General features: G+C 43.4%; 1 pseudogene; it reads left to right on the forward strand.

Moving 5' to 3' along the window:
* Positions 1 to 10,751: 10,751 nt before the first annotated feature.
* Positions 10,752 to 11,349, forward strand: LOC143382646 (SREBP regulating gene protein pseudogene; annotated as a pseudogene).
* The last annotated feature ends 11,853 nt before the right edge of the window (positions 11,350 to 23,202 follow it).

Here is a 23,202-nt window from a genome sequence, read left to right on the forward strand (position 1 = left end):
CAAGCTGTTCCTGAGCTTGTCTATGAGCAGAAGTCTAGATTAATTGTGCTAAGGGCTTACTCCATTTTAAATTTTGATTACATGAAAACTGTTGACTTTGCAAGATTCATTCTGATTTCCTAAGTTTCTGAAATCTATTTAAAAATATTGTCTACCTACAAAAAAAAATTCTGACTTTGGTGGCAACTAGTGGAGTGAAGGCATACACATTTTAGTTTTGACTCAAGGATTGTTCGGGTTGTGACAAACCTGTCTCCTCCTTTGCTTTGTTGGTCAATGGCCGCTGTTTCCTTAATGTGACATAAATTCTGCAGCTTTTTCTACCTTCTCTGCTTTACTTTTCTCTTAGTATTCTTAGCTTTCAGATCTCTCTTAATCTAAGTTAAAGATAAGACCTTACGGACAGGGCGTCATCTTCTCACTCAGGAATGAACAGGGGCTGATGAGCTCACATTTCTTCTCAAGGCTCCTGTGGATATGTTCAGAGCCGTCATCATCAGAACCTTTGATATGGAAGTCCAAGGCTCCCATCAAGAGAATTCCCAGCAGCTCAGTTCAGGAACAATTCATTCTTGAGACATGCTTATGGAAATCTTTGGGTTAATATTTATAAAGGTAGTTCAGAACTAAAAGTTTGTAAGGCAATGAGCAAGTGTGAGTACTTAAGGCTTCAATATAGGACATATTTGAAGACATCCCATATTCAGATATTGTATGTGCCAAGGAGTAAGGTGGATATATGAGGTACCCATTGCTCTCTAGAGCTTCCTGCTTCATTGGGTGAGTAATTATAGCACAACCCAGCATGTCAGGGCTACATGATGACCGTGTGAATGAGCTGTGTGATGTTTACCATGAGCCAGGAAACATTCAATGCACTTTTCAGATTTTAGCTTTAGTTTCTGTAAAAGAAAAATAAGCAATACTACAATTATCCATACTTCACAGATGAGGAAAGAGAGGCACTGGGAGATGAAGTCTCTTCTCCAAGGTCATATAGCTAGTGAGTGGCAGAGCTGAGGTTTACACTCTCTCAATTTCTTAGCTGCTACCCTGAGTCAGAGAAGGTGAGGATGGTACATGAGCAGAGGGATTCCTGAAAAGGTGGTGCCCTAGCAAGATCATGCTGAGAGGATTTCAGAAGAACCAATTGCTTGCTAAGAAGAGGATATCACATTTGGTAATCTTGCTTGGTAACCAGAGATTCTAAATGGAGGTGAATTTTTCCTTTGTTTTGTTCTTATCTTTTGGGAATCTATTTCTTATAACATATTTCTACTTTTTTCTACATAACTAGGAAGTGAATTTGTCAATATGTATTAGCATCAATATTAATCTTGTTAGCTCTCAGCTTCAAAATAACATCTTAAAATTTAAAAAGGTTAATCAATACCAATAGGCATATTAATTAGTAAATGGAAGGGCAGCACAAAGGCATTTCTAGTGTATCAGAAGCCTCTTTTCTTTCCATCCACTCTGTACATTTTGTAAAGTGTGTTCTACTACACCCATTCTAAAAGGTGCATATTCCTGTATAGTCGGTGTGGGTGAGCTACTGTGAAATACGGGGTCACTTTGCTTTTTGCTCAACTCTGTGGACTCAGTATAAAGAGGTTGCATTGGTGCACTGGTCAGATATTGCATGACAGTTGATTGTGTGGTGACACTGTATTGTTGGGGCTCCATTGACTGCCTTGGCCTTTCTCATATTTTATCTGACACCAGAGATAAGTAGGGCTTAAAGAATGGTGAGGGAAGGGGTGCTATCCTTCAGGAGCATGGAACTCTCCTCTCCCTGCAGGTGATAGGCAGGTCCCTCCTACCTGGTCATTGCAGTGTGAGCATCCTGCAGGTACTGGTAGGGATCACACTTGACAAGTAGATTGCTGATCTGTAAAAAAAATCCAAACAGTACATCTATTTGAGTAGAGAAATGTTAACAAATTTGGCAGAATTGTTAGGTAGTACCAGCAACCTCTTGAAGCCAGATGCAATCCTGTGCCCTCCAGGGTACAGCTGACTGGAGTCAGTATGGCACACATGCTGCTGGCCAGGAGTGGCATGCTCATGGGCAGCACACAAGGGAGCAGGACGCTGGGGCCATCAAAGCCTTGGCTTCCATGAAGGATGAGAGGGGCCAAGGGCTGCTATTGCCAACTGTCACCTACCCAGAAGCTCTAGCATCCGGGAAACATGTCCCGGTTAACACAGAATTTTTTAGGATTCTAAAGCCCAAGGAAACTTTATTTTCAAAAGTTCAGTGGTTTGATTCTGTGGAAGAAAAGTATTAACATTTAGGAATATTATTTCCTTTTGGATCTACAGAGTTGGATTAAGGAAATGCCAGAGAATTCATCTCTGACTTGTCCTTTTCCTTCTTGTTTACATACTTATGATGCTAGTAAAGAAGTTTAACACTTACATATTTGGGAGGCCCTATGCTAAGGGGAAGAACATGATGGGCAGGCCTCATATAAGGGTCCAAACCAGAACAGAGGCCAGTGTTTGGTTATGAGGAGAGTTCTGACCAGAAGTTCATTTTTCTCTTAGAGCATGAGCTATGTGCTGTGTCTTCCTCTTACCTTAGAGCTAACTGTCTGCAGCCAGACACCACGTGTCTATTCACGTCTACACTTACCAGCTCACTAAGGAGGGAGGACAGCCATGTGGGAAACCAAGCTGTAGGGGAAGAGCATTGGGGGTAATGGAGCTATGGATAATCTGCCAAACTTCCTCCTCTGAGTTCTCCATAGGAAATATGGGTTACTCTTGTTTTGCCATTAAGTCCATTAAAAAAAAAAAGAATGCCAGGCGTGGTGGTGCATGCCTGCAATCCCAGCAACTCAGGAGCCGAGGCAGGATGATCCCAAATTTGAGTCTAACCTCAGCAAGTTAAAGAGGTCCTAAGCAACTTAGCAAGACCCTGTCTCAAAATGAAGAATAAAAAGGACTGGGGATGTAGATCAGTGGTAATTCGCCACTGGGTTCAATCCCAAGTATAAAAACAAAATTAAAAAGAAAAAGAAATAAGGAAAAAGAAAAGCATGTGTAAATTGATTGGTAATTTACATGAAATCATTATTCATGGATTTCTAGAGGCAGATGAGATTTCCCTGGTCTCCCTTGACCCATTTTGACTACTTTACAGACAAAAGCTCTTCTTACTCTGCACTTGAGCAGATTCTATTTGCATATAAGCTCCCTTCCAGCTTTCTCTGTACCCTGTGGAGGAAAGGACTCCTGCTCTCTTGATATTTTCCTACTATTTTAATTATAATACCTATAAATTGCTAACTATATGTAATGTACAGTCACAAACCATCTTTTGGAGTTGTATTAGGACAAGGCTGGGATTCATCTCTCCTCGGCCCTACCTGCGGGCTCAGGTGCACAGGCAGGCAGTCCTGCATGTGGCCCCCAGGGAGGCCTGGCCTTGCCAGCACCACAGAAGCACCCTGGGGGGCAGAGATGGCTATGCAGAGCCTTCTTGTGGACTGACCTTTAGAAATGCAAGTCCTTGCTCTTCTTGACACTGACCAAAACTATAGATAGAAACTTCCAGAGCCACTGGGAAACTCTGTTGTTCTGTGTACTGAGGTTGCCAGTGGCAGCAGTCGGTACAGGCTTCCAACATGGCCAGATGCAAAGGGTGAGCTCACTCCAGAAGCCCTTGTGAGTCATAGAGCCAGGAGGAAAATGACAACAGGAACAGACATTGCTTTGTAGTCAAGGGGCCTGGCCTTGTCATTCATTGCCTGGGTGTGGCTTTGGGCAAGCTCCCAATTCATCTTTGTCTAAATTCCCAGTCTGTAAAATAGAGATAATAACGTACCCAAGTCTGAGCTTGCTGTGAGGACTGGAAGACTGACTATGTGGAGTGGTGTAGGGTCAGTGCAGGCCTGGCCAGGTGCTCCAACCCTGAGACATGGGAGCTGGAGGGACCAGCACATGCATGTCTACAACATTCCTGCAGTGCCTCTGGCGATGAGTATTGTTTTGGCTATCACTTGGTGGCAGAAACTGCTGGGACATATTAGTAGCTAAATAGAGTGCTACTATACAAGTGTTCAGCAGCATGCTATTAAAAAAAAATTAGGTGAAAACATTTTGGATGAACATTGGCAGAATATATTGTTGGCATGTCTACCAAGTCCAGTCCTTGATTGAGACGCCTGTGTTCCCTGTTACATTCTTAGCTGCGATGATGTCAGTGGACCGAGCGCCTCCTTATACCTGAACAGGGAATGCTGAGGTGGGCTCTGGTCAGCCCCCCATCCATGAAATGATCTTGAACTTGTATGACATCAGCAGTGTCTTTGTCCTCTCCCAACATGGGTGTTCTTTGACAGAGGAGTCAGGAGCTGGGCCTGCTAGCTCTGAGTGGCTTAGGTATAGGCTGCCAGCTGTGCTTCTCTCTGGGTCCCCTCCCCCACAGAAGGATCCAAAACAGCCTGGTGTTTTCCAGGTGGAAAAGATTTCTCTGCTTAATTTTATTCTTTCCCACCCAAAGGTACTAAATAGAGAAGGTTGTCCCTAAACTGTCTTCTGTATGCTGGTCGTGTGGCTGCATAGGTAGAATGTGGCCCTGTCCTCCGGGAGCTTTTGGCTGTGCCACTGGAGGGAAAAGAGAGTCTCTGGGCAGATGTTTGTCCTAAAGATTTGCTGGGGTTCATGGGTGATATGGGGCTTCCCGGGGAAGGGGTAGAGGAGGGGCATTTGTACTCCCTAGGCTCTCTGGTGTTCGCCAGATGAATGACTGAACACTGACCCGGGGGGAGATTACCCACAGGGACAGAGTACTGAGTAGAGGCACTTAGTGGGTGTTTAGAGGGGTTCTTCCTACACTGCTCAATCCTGTAGTAAGAGGTTTAGAAAGGGAAGAGAAACAGGAGTAGGAGGGTTCTGATTCCTGCTATGAAGGTGCTTTTGGTGAAGCTTGGAGAAGGAAGGACAGTGGCCCCTGTGGAGTGGAGAGTAGAGGAGCCAAGCCACAGCTCTGCCTCTTGGTGAGTAGTCTTTTAGGGGAAGAAGGGCTGCTGGCCAGAGTTAGCAGAGGAGGCCTGTGGATGGGAGGGGGTGGGCCTTGGCCTTGAACAGGGAACTGGGAGAAGAGAGGACATTCCAGGCTGGAGCAAAGTCTGGAGGCTGGAGTGAGTGTGGTCTTGCCGAAGGCGGAGGACCTTGACCTCTTTGGAGCCAGATGGGACTATTGTAGAGAGAGAATGGAAGTCATGAGGGAAGAGGATGGCTAGGTCAGGCTAAGGCTGTTCCCCAAGTGCGTCACTTCCTCAGCAAGCCACAACGTGTGCACTCACTCTTTGCTGGTGCTGGGAACAGTCAAGTCATGCATTTTGTGGGGAAAGGGAAAACAGAATTCAGGGTGCATCATTACAGGTCAGGCGGGCTGCCTGTACCGGGCATCACATATGCTGGCGGTAGACCAGTGAGTCTTCAAGGTCACAGGGCAGTGCAGGGAAGGGCCAGGACCCAAGTGAGTCCCAAGCCTAAGGAGTCTCTGCAGTGTCAGCTCCCAGTTCCTCAGGAGCATGTGTGAGCCACACACACAGGGACAGGAAAGACCTTCTTGGTTCAAGCTTGTTTCTCTGCTGTCTGGAGGCCATGGTTCTAAATGCCAGATACAGAGTAGCTGGGCTTTTGCCTGGCAAGAATTTAACCCTTCATGGTTTGTGTTGGGAAGAAGCCGACCCTCTGAACGTGAATTTCTGTTTTCTCCTTGGATTTCAGTGATGTGGAAGTAAATTGTTACACTGTTGGAGATACAGTTTTCTTTCTGCTCAGTGAAGGATGTAGTGAGACTGTGGCAACCTGGCTCCATGGGACTTGGTTGGTTTGGACCAGCAGGTGGGGCTGGACTGAGGTGCTGTGTATGGTTCTGCAGGGATGGAGAAATGGCAATGGAAGTCAGGAAGCAAACAGGGGTTCTAATGCAGGGGTCCAGGACAGGGTAGAGGTGGACCAAGGTCAGGGGCAAGGCCCTGGGAAGGTACAGGGGTGGAGGTTCCTGGAGGAACTGCAAATCCCCCTCCTCCCCACCCCCTCTGGTGATTCCTTACCAGGTCATTGTCACCCGAGACTAAACACTCAAGGTCACTCCAGGTGAACTGGGCTGACGCAAAATAATCACACAGAGACAGAGATATATCTTTATCTTTGGGCTCTGCGACAGGTCATCGGATCTAAGGGTCTGTGGAAAGAGAGAGGAGCATGTGCTGAATCCTTTTGTGGGGAAGAAGCCATTCATTCAAATAAGGCAAGGCATAGGATTATACAGAACAGGTAGCTCAACCCTTCTGGGGAATGCCTACACCTGGAGCCACGCCTTGCTATCTGAGCTGGGACAATGCCCAAGTCACCACAAAACGTAGTGTGATTGGTCAGAGCTTCAGGACTGGAAGGCAGGGTCATGCAGAGTGGCTCCCCATAGGTCATTTTGGCTTTGTACCTGAGGGGTTCATGTGATGGGATGTCCCTTGAAATGTCCCTGCCTCCTTTTTCTGTTACTCAGGGGATGCTTCTGTGTTGCTCCTGAGAGCTGCTGGTCTTCAGTGAGCATTTACGAACCTTGGGAAGGGGATCTGCCATCCCAGTTTCAGCAAGGAGCCTGCTGTTCATCAGGTGCCTCCCTGTGAACCGGAGAATGATGGGGGCAGGGGCTGGCCCCCCCCATAGCAGCTCTGGACCAAGCTCCTGTCATGTGCTGAGCAGTCAGCTGAGGGATGTGCAACGTGTGTGCTTCTGACCTGATGCTCCTGGAGGGATCTCCGGGCAGTGGCACACTGGCCTGACCTATGCTGTCACCATGAGCATCCCTGTAGGGCATTGCTGGGCCTCCCTCTGCTTATAGCACTCAAGCCTGCACTGAGGGCGCTGGGCACAACAAACCTGGAGAGGTCAGCTCAAAAGTAACTTCCTTCCTCTGTATGTCATTTATTCCATGTGTTCTCTTTGGAATTAGAATCTAAAAATTGAAGTTTCAGGTGTTTTAGCTAGTTTTTTTTTTTTTTTCTGCTGTGGCTTAAGGATCCAACCAGAACAATTGCAGAGGAGGAAAAGTTTATTTGAGGGCTCACAGTTTCAGAGGTCTTAGTCCATAGAAGGCAGGCTCCATTCCTCAGGGCTCGAGGTGAACATCACGGCTGAAGAGTGTGGCAGAAGGCAGCAGCTCACATGATGATCAGGAAGGAGAGAGAGAGAGAGAGAGAGAGAGAGAGAGAGAGAGAGGGAGGTGTCTCTGTTAGTTGCAGAGCAGGCTGAACTAATGTTGGCTGCAGGGTGGGTTGGACACTCCACCCTCACCCGTCTAGTTCCTTATCGCTTGTTTGTGTCAAGTCTGAACACTCAACACCACTCAAGACTGAACACTCACCCCCACCTGTCTGGTGCAACAGAAACCCACATTTGACCCCTGCCCCGTCTGCCTGAAGGCAGAAGATGACACCCTTAGCAACTGCTGAATGATTTAATCACTGTACGCCAACAAGGCGGTTACAAACCCAGAAACCTCATTGGATTTTGGCTATAAAAACTCTCTCCTGCCGGGGCACCCCTCTCTTGCTCTCTTTCTTCTCTCGCTTTCACTCTCTCACTCTCTCTCTCTTTCTTCTCTCTTTCCTCTCTTTCTCTCGTGCTTTGCCCTCCCTCCCTCTTGTACTTTCCTCTCTCTCTCTCTCTTCTCCTCCTTTCCTGTTAATCAGACACTGCCACAATAAAGATCTCTTGGTTGCTCTGAGTGTCAGGGTCACTTTCCTTTCAGTCAGATACAAATGTGTACCCCAGAGCCACGCCCCCAATTCCCACCTCCTCCAGCCACACCCCACCACCTCAGCCACCACTCAGTGAATCCCTATCAGGAGGTCAATTCACTGATTGGTTAAGGCTCTCACAACCCAATCATTTCTCCTCTGAACCTTCTTTCATTGTCTCACACGTGAGCTTTTGGGGGACACCTCACATCCAAACCATAACAATGGGTTTCCATTTCATCTATTTTTTAGTTTGACATTTTGAACATTTTGATTGAAGATTGCTAACTTAATTGATCTTTAAAGTCACTGAAGGTGCGATTTGTGCTATTACACCATGAGAAAGCAAGGGTGCCTTTGCAGGGTAGGGGGCCCCATTTTCTTTCCCCCTCCTACTTGACCAGCATCAGATCCAGGAACAGAGGATGGGGACAGTCAGTGTGGTGTAGGAACTGAGCAACTGGAGCTGGAAGCTGAGCAAGGTCCTGAGAAGTGGCAAGTATCGTGCTGGGTTGGTCTGGCCCAGGGCCTGCAGATCCACTCCAGTGGGCTGGACACTGAGGCTGTCAGTAAAACGATGGAGCAGAAGGCCTGGGTCAGGAATGCCCACCTCCGACCCATTATGCTTTGGCGTCTTTAAGCACACATGATAAGCTTCGCAACCCCAAGATCAGTTGTCACCCTATTTGGAAAGGAAGATTTAGAACAGGGGTTGGGATGGGTGGTTAGAAGGTTGCCTGAGATAGGGGCCCTGTGCTTACAGCAAGGGACACCCTCCAGGTGTACAGAGGATCCATTTTGAGAGGTAGTGAGGCTGCAGGGATCATTTTTGGGAGAAGAGACTCAGTTCTGAGCCCTTTTGCTCTGTTTGGGACATGGGTAGGTCTTGGGGATAAAGTAACTCAGGCCTGAACTTCACCAGAAGTTTTGTAGGCCGCAGCTAGGGGACAGTGAAGTCCTATAATCAGTGCTTAGACTACTCTACCAGTTTTGTGACAGAAGGGGAGGGAGCTGCTCATCTGCCACCATGGAGCCACTATGAGGATACACTGAGAGTGGATTCTTTTGAACACTTGTGGGAAGAGTTCATGTGACTCACTGGATTGAAAACTTGAAAAATAAAACCACAATTTATTTTATTGTCTGTGCCTCTGAGATCTCAGCAACTCCTTGGGTACCCTCCTCTTCATGTGGAATGGGAATCCCAGCTCCCAGCACATTTGGGCTCTGGGTAGATGTGATGAAGTTCCCTGTGTGTGCTGGGATGGAGAATGGTGAAGAATCAAGGTACAAAACATGTTATTGTAGAACATTGTATTGTGTGGCAGCAGAGTCCACTCAAGGTGACAAGGGTGGGAAGACCTCAGAGGAGAGGCATTGTATGGAGCTCAGGCTTCTGAGCTCCAGATAATTGTGTTGCTCACCTGGCCATAAGTCCCATGAGGGGAGTAACAGTTGGTGCACATTACATCCCTGTGCCTCACATATCCTGGGTACTCCGCAGGTGTTATTAAATCTTCATGAGTGGCAGGAGGGTGTTGCTGGGACCTTGAAGTTGAGAGTTAGGAAGGTTTCAGTGGGGAACAGGCCAGCTGGCAGCCCTAACAGATCCAGCTCAGTTTTAGATCCTGGAACTATGAAGGACCTGTGAAGGTTCATCTCAGCCTCTGTCCTTTCTCTATGTGTGGAGAAGATAAAGAAATAGCCAGCAAGATGTAGGATCTTGTCAAGTGACGGCCAAGAGCTTGCTGATGGGGAAGAGGCCCGGCCTACAGTGCAAGCCCATCATACCAGTGCATGTGGCTTTTACATGCTCAGTTTGGGCCCCCACCTTACAGCAGAAGGGAGAGAAATGTGCAGACAAGAGACTTGTACAAGGTCCCACATATTTGGTTCAGGGCATTTCTGTGCAGCTCGCTTTGTGAGAGCTAGTGGTTGGCAGCTTCACTAAAGAGGGCTGGGATGGCCCACAGATTTGAATGAGATATCAGAATCTCATTTAGCCCATTTCATTGCATCTGCAGGACTGTAATTAAGGTATCTCAAAAGGGTCTTCTTTCATTCTTGTCTTCCAAGCTGATAGAGAAGGTGCTGGAACTTCTTGGCCTCCTTTATCAGCTTTGGATAAAACATTCGATTGAGTCTGCGGCTTTCCCTGAAGGACACTGCCAGGAACCGCTCCTTCTGCTGGCTGCTGTGGCATGGCTGGCTCACTCTGAACCTTTCTCAGGAGGGTGTAAAGGGGCAGGTGTGTGCTTTTGCTTTCGGAGTCAAGGGTAAAGGGCCTGGCCATTCTGAGGGTAAAATCAAGGGCATCGTGGTAAGTGGTCCCAGTACACTGCACATGTCTGGGGTTCTTGGGATGGACCTGGTCAGCATATGGTGGAAAAAGAAATGGAGCCTGGGCACTGTTTTGTAGCTCTACACCCTCTCTAATCTAGACCTGAGGGGGCCACTGCAGGTGGGCTCTGTCTCTGGCTGCATAGTCATTGGTGACTGTTTCCTTTTCTGCAAAATAGAGACACTCATTTTCCTCATTGGCTGGGACTGTCATAAAATGACATGAGGTGACAGAGATAGAGCTATAGGCACCCTACCTGGCAAAACTCAGTCAAGGCACCTCAGGATGTACTTTTTAGGGTCTTGAGTTACATGTGCATTAGATTTTAATTCTTAGTAATCTTATATTTGAATGAAGACCCAGGATGAAGGCCAGCTCTACCTTTTTCACATACAAATAATTTTTTTTACTGCCTTTTACATACAATATATGAAGACACATTTAAAAGACCTTTAATAAACCTTAAGAAGCCAAGAATTCATAATTAGCAATTGATGTTTCAATATTTTAACACAGGGGCTGGGCCAGACCTGGGGTTAAGGTTGCAGTAAGTGGTCAGGGTGCCCTGCACTTATCAGCCATGTCACAGGGTCCCCAGGCCTGCTTTGCTCTGCTTCATGACTGCAACCTCCACTGTCCACGCCAGGATGGTGAACCTGGCAGCCATGGTGTGGCTCAGCCCCTGCGGAAGAGGGGGGTGCTCACCCTGGTCTACTTCCTCAGCAGCGCCTGGAAGCAGGAGGAGAGGGCAGTGAGAGATCAGACTCTCCTCCCGGCTCAGGACCATGACTAACCCATTTCCTGGAAAGTGCATTTCAACTGGGGCAATAGCAGCCGCACAAGCAATCGGGGCTTGAACTCCATTCAAGGGAAGCACCTCATCACGGATGAGCTGGGGTACATCTGTGAAAGGAAGGATCTGCTGATGAACGGCTGCTGTGATGTCAGTGTCCCCAGCACAAAGCGGAACTGCTGCAATGATGCCTGGCCAGTGGCTGCTGCAGCACCTGTGAGTACTGTGTGTCCTGCTGCCTGCAGCCCAACAAGCAACGTCTCCTGGAGCGCTTCCTCATCCAGGCAGCTGTGGCATTCCAGAACCTCTTCAAGGCTGTGGAAGATCACTTCGGATTGTGCTTGGCTAAGCCCAGGACCTCTTCCCAGAAGGTGTGGCCTGAGAACACCTATTGGAATCCCGAAACCAAGGGCTGGTATGGAGAAAGCCCGCACCAGCTCTTCCTGGAGTGACAGCCTGCTGCAGCCTGGGCACTGGGACACTGCCAGAGGACGCATCACTCAGAATCAAACATAAATATCCAGGCCAGTCCGGTGCAAGGAGACAAGGGGGCGTGGCGACACTCTGACTGTGACCAGTTCCTGATGCTGTCCACTGGCTCCGCCCACCACGTGGGCTGCACCCGTTGGAGTTCTTCTAAAAAGCAGACTGAAACCACCAGGTGGGCTCAGGCAAGAAAAAACTGAGCTGGGAGGGGTGTTGGTCTTCCTGGGAGACTCAGCCTCACCACCCACAGGGACCTGTGACTTGTGTTCATCAGGCGCCAGGTGTTCCCCTCCATTTTGATCCTGGCTCTTCCCTGTCAAGTTACTTACTAGATTTCTTAGAAACTGGGAAAAGCATAATATTTTATGTAGAAAATGCCTTAGCGTTCTGGTTGAATATATTCAAGGAAATTTAAAAAAATAGCTTACAAATGACTCAGCTGTTTTCCTCTATTATATAGTTTTCAGATTTAAATTGTAAGTATTTTTGTGAATATTTATCTTACATTTGCTGTATTTTAAGAGTTGGTTGTGGATTACCCATAAAAATCAAGATGTCAGTCATTTTCAATTGCTTCTTTGTGAGAGAAAACACTAAGAGTCATCATACCTGAAATACAGAAAACAATAGACATTGCATTCCTCAAACATCCAACGGAGATAAATACAGCCTTGGCTGGCCAGCTACCCAGGCAAAAATGTGTGCTAAGAATTCTGAAAACACCTTTATCTTTACTACAAGCAGAGATTCAGAAGAGAGAAAGTCATCAAAAGCCTGTAGGTGATCTGCCTCATTGCAAGTTGAGGACTATTTTAAAATTGTTCATAAGAAATACTTCAAAGTAGGCATGTCAATCACCTGCCATGCCATACATGACTCAAGTCTCCTCTGATGTGACACTAATCTGGGTTCTTGGACCCTAGGGGCATTTGGACCCTGTCACTTCATGGAGGAATTATTTTCCAGTGAGAACAAGAGGGGCCCAGTTCTTCCCAAATGGGGATAATTAGTATATTTCCATTGCCAGTGTGGCCAGAGGAGTATGACTTGCATATATTTGTAATCTTTTTTAATATCTTGACTGATGGCCATAAAAGCCTATACATAAGGGACTTCTGTCCATTTTCTTTGTCTTTTGCAGTAAAGATCTTGTTGTAAATGGTGTTGAAACATGGAGTTAATCCCACTTGACCATCAAGCCATATAGAAGCCAAACAGTGTTGCTAGAAAAAATTTTTTTTCTTTAGATCATGTAGTTTGTAGTTTTTCCAATTATACAGTATATACCCTAGAAGGGGCTCTTGGGAATGCTGTCAGTGTTTCCTATATCTAAAAACTCTGTAAATTTGGTGTCCCACAATGAGCAGTCCTGGGGAGGAATGTCAATTCCTGCAACAAGTGTTCATATAGAGTGGTAACACTCTGTGGGCTCTGGTTATGGACATGTCAGTAAGGCAACAACAGCCTGTAACAGCAGGTGCTGGGCCCAGAGGGATGTGTTCAGGGTGTCAGCTTTGAAAGAAATCAATCACGTTCCCCCTCTGGACATTAAAACAGTGGTTTTACAGTGGCTTATATTTTAGGGGCTTCTTTAAAAATTTTTTTTCTTGTTTCAAATGAATCTGTGTTAACTTGTAAATATCATATTCTAGCTAGGATTGTTTGAGGTAATAGATCTCTCAAATGACCCTGAACAACAAATTATTTTAGTAAAGGTAGTACAGAGAGAGAGTAAGAAAAAAAAAATCAGGTAGAGAACTGCTAATAGCCTCTATAAATAACCCTGCGATTATAGCATAAGATTAACTCAAAAATGGTTTACAAGAAATGCTGAATCAAGTATGCCAAACAAAATATCAACCTATATATGCAGAGCCAGAAAGAAAGGTTATAAAATAAAAATGGAAGCATCTATAGGAGCAAAGAGCCTGGATGGTGTGGCCACCATCCAGAGCAAGGAAAAGCCTGAAAAGACAGGTTACAGCAGGTGGGCTCCCACCAAGTATTCCTGCTGCAGTGGCTCAGCTACAGGAATTCTCTCAATTTCCTAGAAGCTGGAATCACAGCAGTAGAGCTACTGGAAATTGCTGCCAGTGGGCTCTGGAAGTTTCTCTCATTTCCCCAGAAGCCAGAACCAGTGTCAGGCATCACTGGATAGCTGCTAAAGAGCTGAGTGTCCTTAAGCATGGAGCAGGTTTTGGTGACCCAACTCTAGAAGTTTCTTTCAGTTCTCCAGAAGCTGAGCCCCTGCTGGTGGGCTGTGGGAGTTTCAACATGCAGAACCAGAACTGGTTTTCCAGAGCCTGAGCCTCAGGAGCTACTTTCAACTCCCCAGAAACTAGAGCCAAGTTTCAGTCTCCTTCTAACCTTCCAGAGCAGAGAGAGTCCCAGGAGGGCCAGAACCAGAGAGGAGAAAGAGAAGATGAGTGTATTCTAAGGAAGAGAGGACCCGGGTGCTTGCCTGGTTGAGAGTTCAACTCCATCAGGTGTCAAGGACATCAACCATCACCTTACTGCCCTGTGAATCTTCAGGGTTCAGAAATTTCCCAGCCAACGGAGAAGGGGACAAGCTGGTGAACTGGGCTTCTGCCTTGACAGTGAGGGAGGTAAAGCAGGTAAGCAGAGCAATTGGATAGGATGCACTGTCTGCAGGGTAGGTAAAACCAGTGTGCGCTGGGTAGACCAGAAGCTTATCCTGTCCCGTGACTCTGCAGGAAAGAATCTGAATGTGTGTGTGTGTGGGGGGGGTGGGCACACAATCACTGGTGGGGATCATGTCAAAATCCTGTCATTTTGTCTACCCTTCTAGTCCCTGACTGTCTCACCAGAAGGAACTAGCAGGTGAACAGCCACCCAGAACCCCTGCCTCACAGTGTGGCTCTGTCTCGCTGCGAATGACAAGTAGACCAAGTAGATCCATTTGACCTGCTGTCTGAACAGTGACCTCAGTAGCTGCCTACAGGGGCAGCCATCCACAGTGGGGGAGAACAAGCCGCAGGTCACCATGTGGTTCTCACTCTGGAGGCACTTTGTGGATGAGGGTATGGAAGCTGTGGTGCAGGCATCTGCTGCTCACTGGCCAGGGACTCTGGGAAAATTGTTTACCTTTTCTGGGCCAGTTTCTTGTAAGATCCAGGCAGGAGAGTGTTGGAAGCCATGAATGAACTGTGGGCATGTCTGGCCATCTAGAAGCGGAGGTGAGCCCCTCAGTATTACTTACCAATGTGAGACTGCTCTGTTGCCCTGGCGAATATCCTGCTCACAGAGAGGATACCACAGACTTTATTGGCTCAGACAGCCCTAGGTTCAAACACAACTCCCTGGAGGTAGAGAGAGGTACCAGTGCCGGTACCAGTGCCGGTACCAGTGCCCCAAGTAGCTTTGTGGTGGGGCCCAAGGCCTGGAGGAGGAAGAATTACTGTGCAAGGGATAAGTCCCCCCTTGGGCCAGTGTCCCCACAGTCTCTCACTTCTTCTTTACCTTGAAGAATCTTTCCTCACAATAAATTTCTTTGGTGTGTTTCAGTATAAATAAAGCATTTGAGGGCTTTTTCCCTTGTTAGGATCAGACCCATCAGTTCTCTTCCACCCATCAAGCCCTTGCTTTAAACATATTTTCCTCTGCCTTTTGTTTTCTTTCTTTTTTTATTAGTTACACATGGCAGTACAATGATCTTGACATTTCATACATTTGAATCAAATGGGGTATAATTTCTCATTTTTCTGATTGTATAAGTTGCAGAATCACACTGGTCATGCAGTCACCTATATACATACAGCAATAATAATGTCTATTTTATTCTGCTGCCCTTCCTATTCCCCCTTCCCCTCCCCTCCCCTCCCATCACTTCTCTCTACCCAATCTAATGTGACATACTTCTTTTTTTTTTCTCCTCACAACATCATACATGTATTCTGTATAATGATGAGGGTCTCCTTCCATCATCCGTGCAATTCCCCTTCTCCTTCCTTTTCCTTCCCACCTCTCTTCCCTATTTAGTAGTAATCTTCTTCTCATGCTCTTCCTCCCTATCCCATTTTGAGTCACCCCCCTTATATCAGTGAAGACATTCGGCATTTGTTTTTTAGGGATTGTCTAACTTCACTTAGCATAATCTGCTCTAATGCCATCCATTTCCCTGCAAATGCCATGATCTTGTTATTTTTTAGTGCTAAGTAATATTTCATTGTGTATAAATGCCACATTTTTTTAATCCATTCATCTATTGAAGGGCATCTAGGTTGGTTCCACAGTCTAGCTATTGTGAATTGTGCTGCTATAAACATTGATGTGGCTGTGTCCCTGTAGTATGCTCTTTTTAGGTCTTTTGAGTATAGTCCAAGAAGGGGAATAGCTGGGTCAAATGGTGGTTCCATTCCCAGCTTTCCAAGGAATCTCCATACTGCTTTCCAAATTGGCTGCACCAATTTGCAGTCCCACCAGCAATGTTTGAGTGTACCCTTTTTCCCGCATCCTCGCCAACACTTGTTGTTTGACTTCATAATGGCTGCCATTCTTACTGGAGTGAGATGGTACCTTAGAGTGGTTTTAATTTGCATTTCTCTGACTGCTAGAGATGGTAAGCATTTTTTCATGTATTTGTTGATTGATTGTATAGCCTCTTCTGAGAAGTATCTGTTCAGGTCCTTGGCCCATTTGTTGATTGGATTATTTATTTTTTTGTTGTTTAACTTTGTGAGTTCTTTGTGTACTCTAGAGATTAGAGCTCTATCTGATGTGTGAAGGGGTAAAAATTTGTTCCCAGGATATAGGCTCCCTATTTACCTCAGATATTATTTCTCTTGCTGAGAAAAAACTTTTTAGTTTGAATTTGTCCCATTTGTTGACTCTTGGTTTTAACTCTTGAGCTATAGGTGTCCTATTAAGGAATTTGGGGCCTGTCCCCACATGATGGAGATTAGGGCCAACTTTTTCTTCTATCAGTCGCAGAGTCTCTGTTTTGATATCAAGCTCCTTGATCCATTTTGAGTTAACTTTTGTGCATGGTGAGAGAAAGGGATTCAGTTTCATTTTGTTGCATATGGATTTCCAGTTCTCCCAGCACCATTTGTTGCAGATGCTATCCTTTCTCCATTACATGCTTTTAGCACCTTTGTCTAATATAAGGTAGTTGTAATTTTGTGGGTTGGTCTCTTCCTCTATTCTGTACCATTGGTCTACCAGCCTGTTTTGGTACCTGTACCATGCTGTTTTTGTTACTATTTCTCTGTAGTATAGTTTAAGGTCTGGTATCGCCATACCACCCGTTTCACTCTTTCTGCTTAGAATTATTTTAGCTATTCTGGTCTCTTATTTTTCCAGATGAATTTCATAATTGCTTTTTCTATTTCTGCAAGGAATGCCATTGGGATTTTGATCGGAATTGCATTGAATCTGTAAAGTGCTTTTGGTAAAGTGGTCATTTTAATAATATTAATTCTGCCTATCCATGAGGTATATCCTTCCATCTTCTAAGGTCTTCTTCTATTTCTCTCTTTAGGGTTCTGTAGTTTTCATTGTATAGATCTTTCACCTCTTTTGTTAGGTTGTTTGAGGATATTGTGAATGGGGTAGTTGTCCTTATTTCCATTTCAGAGAATTTGTCACTGATATACAGGAATGCCTTTGATTTATGGGTGTTGATTTTATATCCTGCCACTTTGCTGAATTCATTTACTAGTTCTAGAAGTTTCTTGGTAGAACCTTTTGGGTCTGCTAGGTATAGGATCATGTCATCCACAAATAGTGTTAATTTAAGTTCTTCTTTTCCTATCTTAATGTCTTTAATTTCTTTCGTCTGTCTAATTGCTCTGGCCAGTGTTTCAAGAACTATGTTGAATAGAAGTGGTGAGAGAGGGCATCTTGTTCTATCTTGTTCAATCTTGTTCTAGATTTTAGAGAGAATGCCTTCAATTTTTCTCCATTTAGAATGATGCTGGCCTGAGGCTTAGCATAGATAGCTTTTACAATGTTGAGGTATGTTCCTGTTATCCCTAGTTTTTCTAGTGTTTTGAACATAAAGGGATGCTGTACTTTGTCGAATGCTTTTTCTGCATCTATCAAGATGATCATATGGTGCTTCTCTCTGCCCTAATCCCCCTTTCCTCATTGCTATAGCTCTTTAAGTCTATTGATGTGGTGAATTACATTTATTGATTTCTGTATATTGAACCAGCCTTGCATACCGGGGATGAATCCCACTTGGTCATGGTGCACGATCTTTTTGATATGTTTTTGTATCTAATTTGCCAGAATTTTATTGAGGATTTTTGCATCTATATTCATTAGAGATATTGGTCTGAAGTTTTCTTTCTTTGAAGTGTCTTTGTCTGGTTTTGGAATCAGGGTCTTGTTGGCCTCGTAGAATAAATTTGGAAGTACTCCCTCTTTTTCTATTTCCTGAAATAGATTGAAGAGTATTGGTATTAGTTCTTCTTTAAAGGTCTTGTAGAACTCGTCTGTATGTCCATCCGGTCCTGGGCTTTTCTTGGTTGGCAGTCTTTTGATGGCTTCTTCTATTTCCTCACTTGATATTGGTCTGTTTAAGTTGTGTGTATCCTCCTGACTCAATCTGGGCAGATCATATGACTTAAGGAATTTATCGATGCCTTCACTATCTTCTATTTTATTAGAGTAAAAAGTTTCAATGTTTTATTTCTTTTTTTTATTGATTGTTCAAAACATTACAGAGCTCATGATATATCATCTTTCATACATTTGACTCGATTTATGAATTCCCATTTTTTCCCCAAATACAGATTGCAGAATCACATCGGTTACACACTCACCTTTTTACATAATGGCATATTAGTGACTGTTGTGTTCTTCTACCATTCCTATCCCCTATTATCCCCCCTCCCCTCCCCTCCCTTCCCATCTTCCCTCTCTACCTCCTCTGCTGTTGTTTAATTCTCTCCCTTTTTTCCCTCCTCCTTTCCCCTCACAACCTCTTATAATATTGTGTAACATTGAAGGTCTCCTACTTTTTCCATATGCTTTCCCTTCTCTCTCCCTTTCTCTCCCACCTCTCGTCTTTGTTTAATGTTAGTCTTTTCCTCAGGCTCATCCTTCCTGTTCTGTTCTTAGTTGCTCTCTTTATATCAAAGAAGACATTTGGCATTTGTTTTTTAAGGATTGGTTAGCTTCGCTTAGCATAATCTGCTCTAATGCCATCCATTTCCCTGCAAATTCTATGATTTTGTCATTTTTTAGTGCTGCATAATATTCCATTGTGTATAAATGCCACATTTTTTTGTCCATTCATCTATTGAAGGGCATCTAGGTTGGTTCCACAGTCTAGCTATTGTGAATTGTGCCGCTATAATCATTGATGTGGCAGTATCCCTATAGTATGCTCTTTTAAGATCCTCAGGGAATAGTCCGAGAAGGGAGATAGCTGGGTCAAATGGTGGATTCATTCCCATCTTTCCCAGGAATCTCCATACTGCTTTCCAAATTGGCCTCACCAATTTGCAGTCCCACCAGCAGTGTACAAGTGTACCCTTTTCCCCACATCCTCGCCAACACTTATTGTTGTTTGACTTCATAATGGCTGCTAATCTTACTGGAGTGAGATGGTATCTTAGGGTGGTTTTGATTTGCATTTCTCTGACTGCTAGAGATGGTGAGCATTTTTTCATGTACTTATTGATTGATTGTATGTCCTCCTCTGAGAAGTGTTTGTTCAGGTCCTTGGCCCATTTGTTGATTGGGTTATTTGTTATCTTATTGTTTAATTTTTTGAGTTCTTTGTATATTCTGGTTATTAGGGCTCTATCTGAAGTGTGAGGAGTAAAGATTTGTTCCCAGGATGTAGGCTCCCTATTTACCTCTCTTATTGTTTCTTTTGCTGAGAAAAAACTTTTTAGTTTAAGTAAGTCCCATTTGTTTATTCTTGTAATTAACTCTTGGGCTATGGGCGTCCTATTAAGGAATTTGGAGCCCGATCCCACAGTATGTAGATCGTAGCCAACTTTTTCTTCTATCAGACGCAGTGTCTCTGATTTGATATCTAGCTCCTTGATCCATTTGGAGTTAACTTTTGTGCATGGCGAGAGAAAGGGATTCAGTTTCATTTTGTTGCATATGGATTTCCAATTTTCTCAGCACCATTTGTTGAAGATGCTATCTTTCCTCCATTGCATGTTTTTAGCCCCTTTATCAAATATAAGATAGTTGTAACTTTGTGGATTAGTCTTTGTGTCCTCTATTCTGTACCATTGGTCCACCTGCCTGTTTTGGTACCAGTACCACACTGTTTTTGTTACTATTGCTTTGTAGTACAGTTTTAACTCTGGTATTGCTATACCTCCAGATTCACACTTCCTGCTTAGAATTGCTTTTGCTATTCTGGGTCTTTTGTTTTTCCATATGAATTTCATGATTGCTTTATCTATTTCTACAAGAAATGCCGTTGGGATTTTGATTGGCATCGCATTAAACCTGTAGAGAACTTTATCGCCATTTTGATGATGTTAGTTCTGCCTATCCATGAACAGGGTATATTTTTCCATCTTCTGAGATCTTCTTCTATTTCTCTCTTTAGGGTTCTGTAGCTTTCATTGTATAAATCTTTCACCTCTTTTGTTAGGTTGATTCCCAAGTATCTTATTCTCTTTGAGGATATTGTGAATGGGGTGGTTTTCCTCATTTCCATTTCAGAAGTTTTGTTGCTGATACACAGGAATGCCTTTGATTTATGCGTGTTGATTTTATATCCTGCCACTTTGCTGAATTCGTTTATTAACTCTAGCAGTTTCTTTGTAGACCCTTTTGGGTCTGTTAAATATATTATCATGTCATCCGCAAATAGTGATAATTTAAGTTCTTCTTTTCCTATTTTTATGCCTTTAATTTCTTTTGTCTGTCTAATTGCTCTGGCTAGTACTTCAATAACTAAATTGAATAGAAGTGGTGATAGAGGGCATCCCTGTCTTGTTCCAGATTTTAGAGGGAATGCCTTCAGTTTTTCTCCGTTTAGGATGATGCTAGCCTGAGGTTTAGCATAGATTGCTTTTACAATGTTGAGGTAAGTTCCTGTTATCCCTAGTTTTTCTAGTGTTTTGAACATAAAGGGATGCTGTACTTTGTCAAATGCTTTTTCTGCATCTATCGATATGATCATATGGTTCTTGTCTTTAAGTCTATTGATGTGGTGAATAGCATTTATTGATTTCCGTATATTGAACCAGCCCTGCATCCCAGGGATGAATCCTACTTGATCATGGTGCACAAGTTTTTTGATATGCTTTTGTATTCGATTTGCCAGAATTTTATTGAGAATTTTTGCATCGAAGTTCATTAGAGATATTGGTCTGTAGTTTTCTTTCTTTGAAGTGTCTTTGTCTGGTTTTGGGATCAGGGTGATGTTGACCTCGTAGAATGAATTTGGAAGAGCTCCTTCTTTTTCCATTTCTTGAAATAGCTTGAAAAGTATTGGTATTAATTCTTCTTTGAAGGTTTTGTTAAACTCCGCTGTATACCCATCCGGTCCAGGGCTTTTCTTGGTTGGTAGTCTTTTGATGGCTTCTTCTATTTCTTCCTGTGATATTGGTCTGTTTAATTTGTGAGTGTCTTCCTGACTCAATCTGGGCAGATCATATGACTTAAGAAATTTATCGATATCTTCGCTATCTTCTATTTTATTGGAATATAGGGTTTCAAAATATTTTCTAATTATCTTCTGTATTTCTGTAGTGTCTGTTGTGATATTGCCTTTTTCATCCCGTATGTTAGTAATTTGAGTTCTCTCTCTTCTTCTCTTCGTTAGCATGGCTAAGGGCCTGTCTATCTTGTTTATTTTTTCAAAGAACCAACTTTTAGTTTTATCAATTTTTTTAATGTTTTTTTTTGTTTCAATTTCGTTGATTTCTGCTCTAATTTTAATTATTTCTTGTCTTCTACTACATTTGCTGTTGTTTTGCTTTTCCTTTTCTAGGTTTTTGAGGTGTAGTGTGAGTTAATTTATTTGTTGGTTTTTCTTTTTTTTTTGAGGAAAGAACTCCAAGAAATGAATTTCCCTCTTAAAACTTCTTTCATTGTGTCCCATAGATTCTGGTATGTTGTGTCTGTATTATCATTTGTCTCTAAGAATTTTTTTATCTCCTCCTTTATGTCTTCTGTAACCCATTGATCGTTCAGTAACATATTGTTCATTTTCCATGTGATGTAGGATTTTTCCTTCCTTCTTTTATCATTGATTTCCACTTTCATTCCATTATGATCTGATATGGTTCATGGTATTATCTCCATGCCTTTATATTTACTAAGAGTTGCCCTATGGCATAATATATGGTCTATCTTTGAGTAGGATCCATGTGCTGCTGAGAAGAACGTATATCCACTTGATGATGGTTGATATATTCTATATATGTCGGTTAAGTCTAGGTTATTGATTGTGCTGTTGAGTTCTATAGTTTCTTTATTCAGTTTTTGTCTAGAGGATCTGTCTAATGGTGAGAGCGGTGTGTTGAAGTCCCCCATAATTATTGTGTTGTGGTCTATTTGACTCTTGAACTTGAGGAGAGTTTGTTTTATGAACATTGCGGCTCCATTGTTTGGTGCATACAAATTGATAATTGTTATGTCTTGTTGGTGGATGGTTCCTTTTAACAGTATATAGTGTCCTTCTTTATCCCTTTTGATTAGCTTAGGTTTGAAGTTGATTTTATTCGATATGAGTATGGCCACTCCTGCTTGCTTCCGAGGGCCATGTGAGTGGTATGATTTTTCCCAACCTTTTACCTTCAGCCTGTGTATGTCTTTTTCTATCATATGAGTCTCCTGAAGGCAGCATATTGTTGGATTTGTTTCTTTGATCCAGGTTACTAGCCTATGTCTCTTGATTGGTGAGTTTAGGCCATTAACATTTAAGGTTACAATTGAAATATGATTTGTACTTCCAGTCATGTTTATTTATTTATTTTAGTCTGGCTAGTTTTACTTTTTTTTTTTTCTCCCCCTTTACTGAGATACCTCCCGCTGTTAGTTTTGGGCACAATTCTTGTAGTATTTTGCTCAAAATGTTTTGCAGTGCTGGTTTTCTTGCTGCGAATTCTTTTAGCTTTTGTTTATCGTGAAAGATTTTAATTTCATTGTCAAATCTGAAGCTTAATTTTGCTGGATACAGTATTCTTGGTTGGAGGCCATTATTTTTCAGTGTTTGAAATACATTCTTCCAGGCTCTTCTCACTTTCAAAGTCTGTGATGAAAAATCAGTCGTTAACCTGATTGGTTTACCCCTGAATGTAATCTGCCTCCTTTCTCTCGTAGCTTTTAATATTCTCTCCTTCTTCTGTATGTTGGCTATCTTCATAATTATATGTCTTGGAGTTGGTCTATTACGGTTTTAAATGTTTGGGGTCCTGTAGGCTTCCAGGATTTGGCAATCCATTCCATCTTTCATCTCTGGGAAGTTTTCTAGAATTATTTCATTTAGTATGCTGTCCATTCCTTTGGTTTGAGTCTCTATGCCTTCTTCTATCCCGATGACTCTCAAATTTTGTTTTTTTATGACATCCCATATCTCTTGAATAGATTGCTCGTGGGATTTAAGCATCTTTTCTGTGTTGACTATATTCTTTTCAAGTTGATAAACCTTGTCTTCATTATCTTATGTTCTGACTTCTACTTGATCTAGTCTATTTGTAATATTCTCGTTTGAGTTTTTAATTTGGTTTATAGTTTCCTGCATTTCTAGGATTATTGTTTGATTCTTTTTTAAGATCTCTATCTCCTGGTAAAGCTCGTTCTTTGCCATTTGAATTTGTTTAATTCATTTTCAAAATATACTTTTATTGCTTGGACTTGCTGTCTCATGT

This window comes from Callospermophilus lateralis, chromosome 17 (assembly GCF_048772815.1).
Source record: "Callospermophilus lateralis isolate mCalLat2 chromosome 17, mCalLat2.hap1, whole genome shotgun sequence".
Taxonomy (NCBI): domain Eukaryota; kingdom Metazoa; phylum Chordata; class Mammalia; order Rodentia; family Sciuridae; genus Callospermophilus; species Callospermophilus lateralis.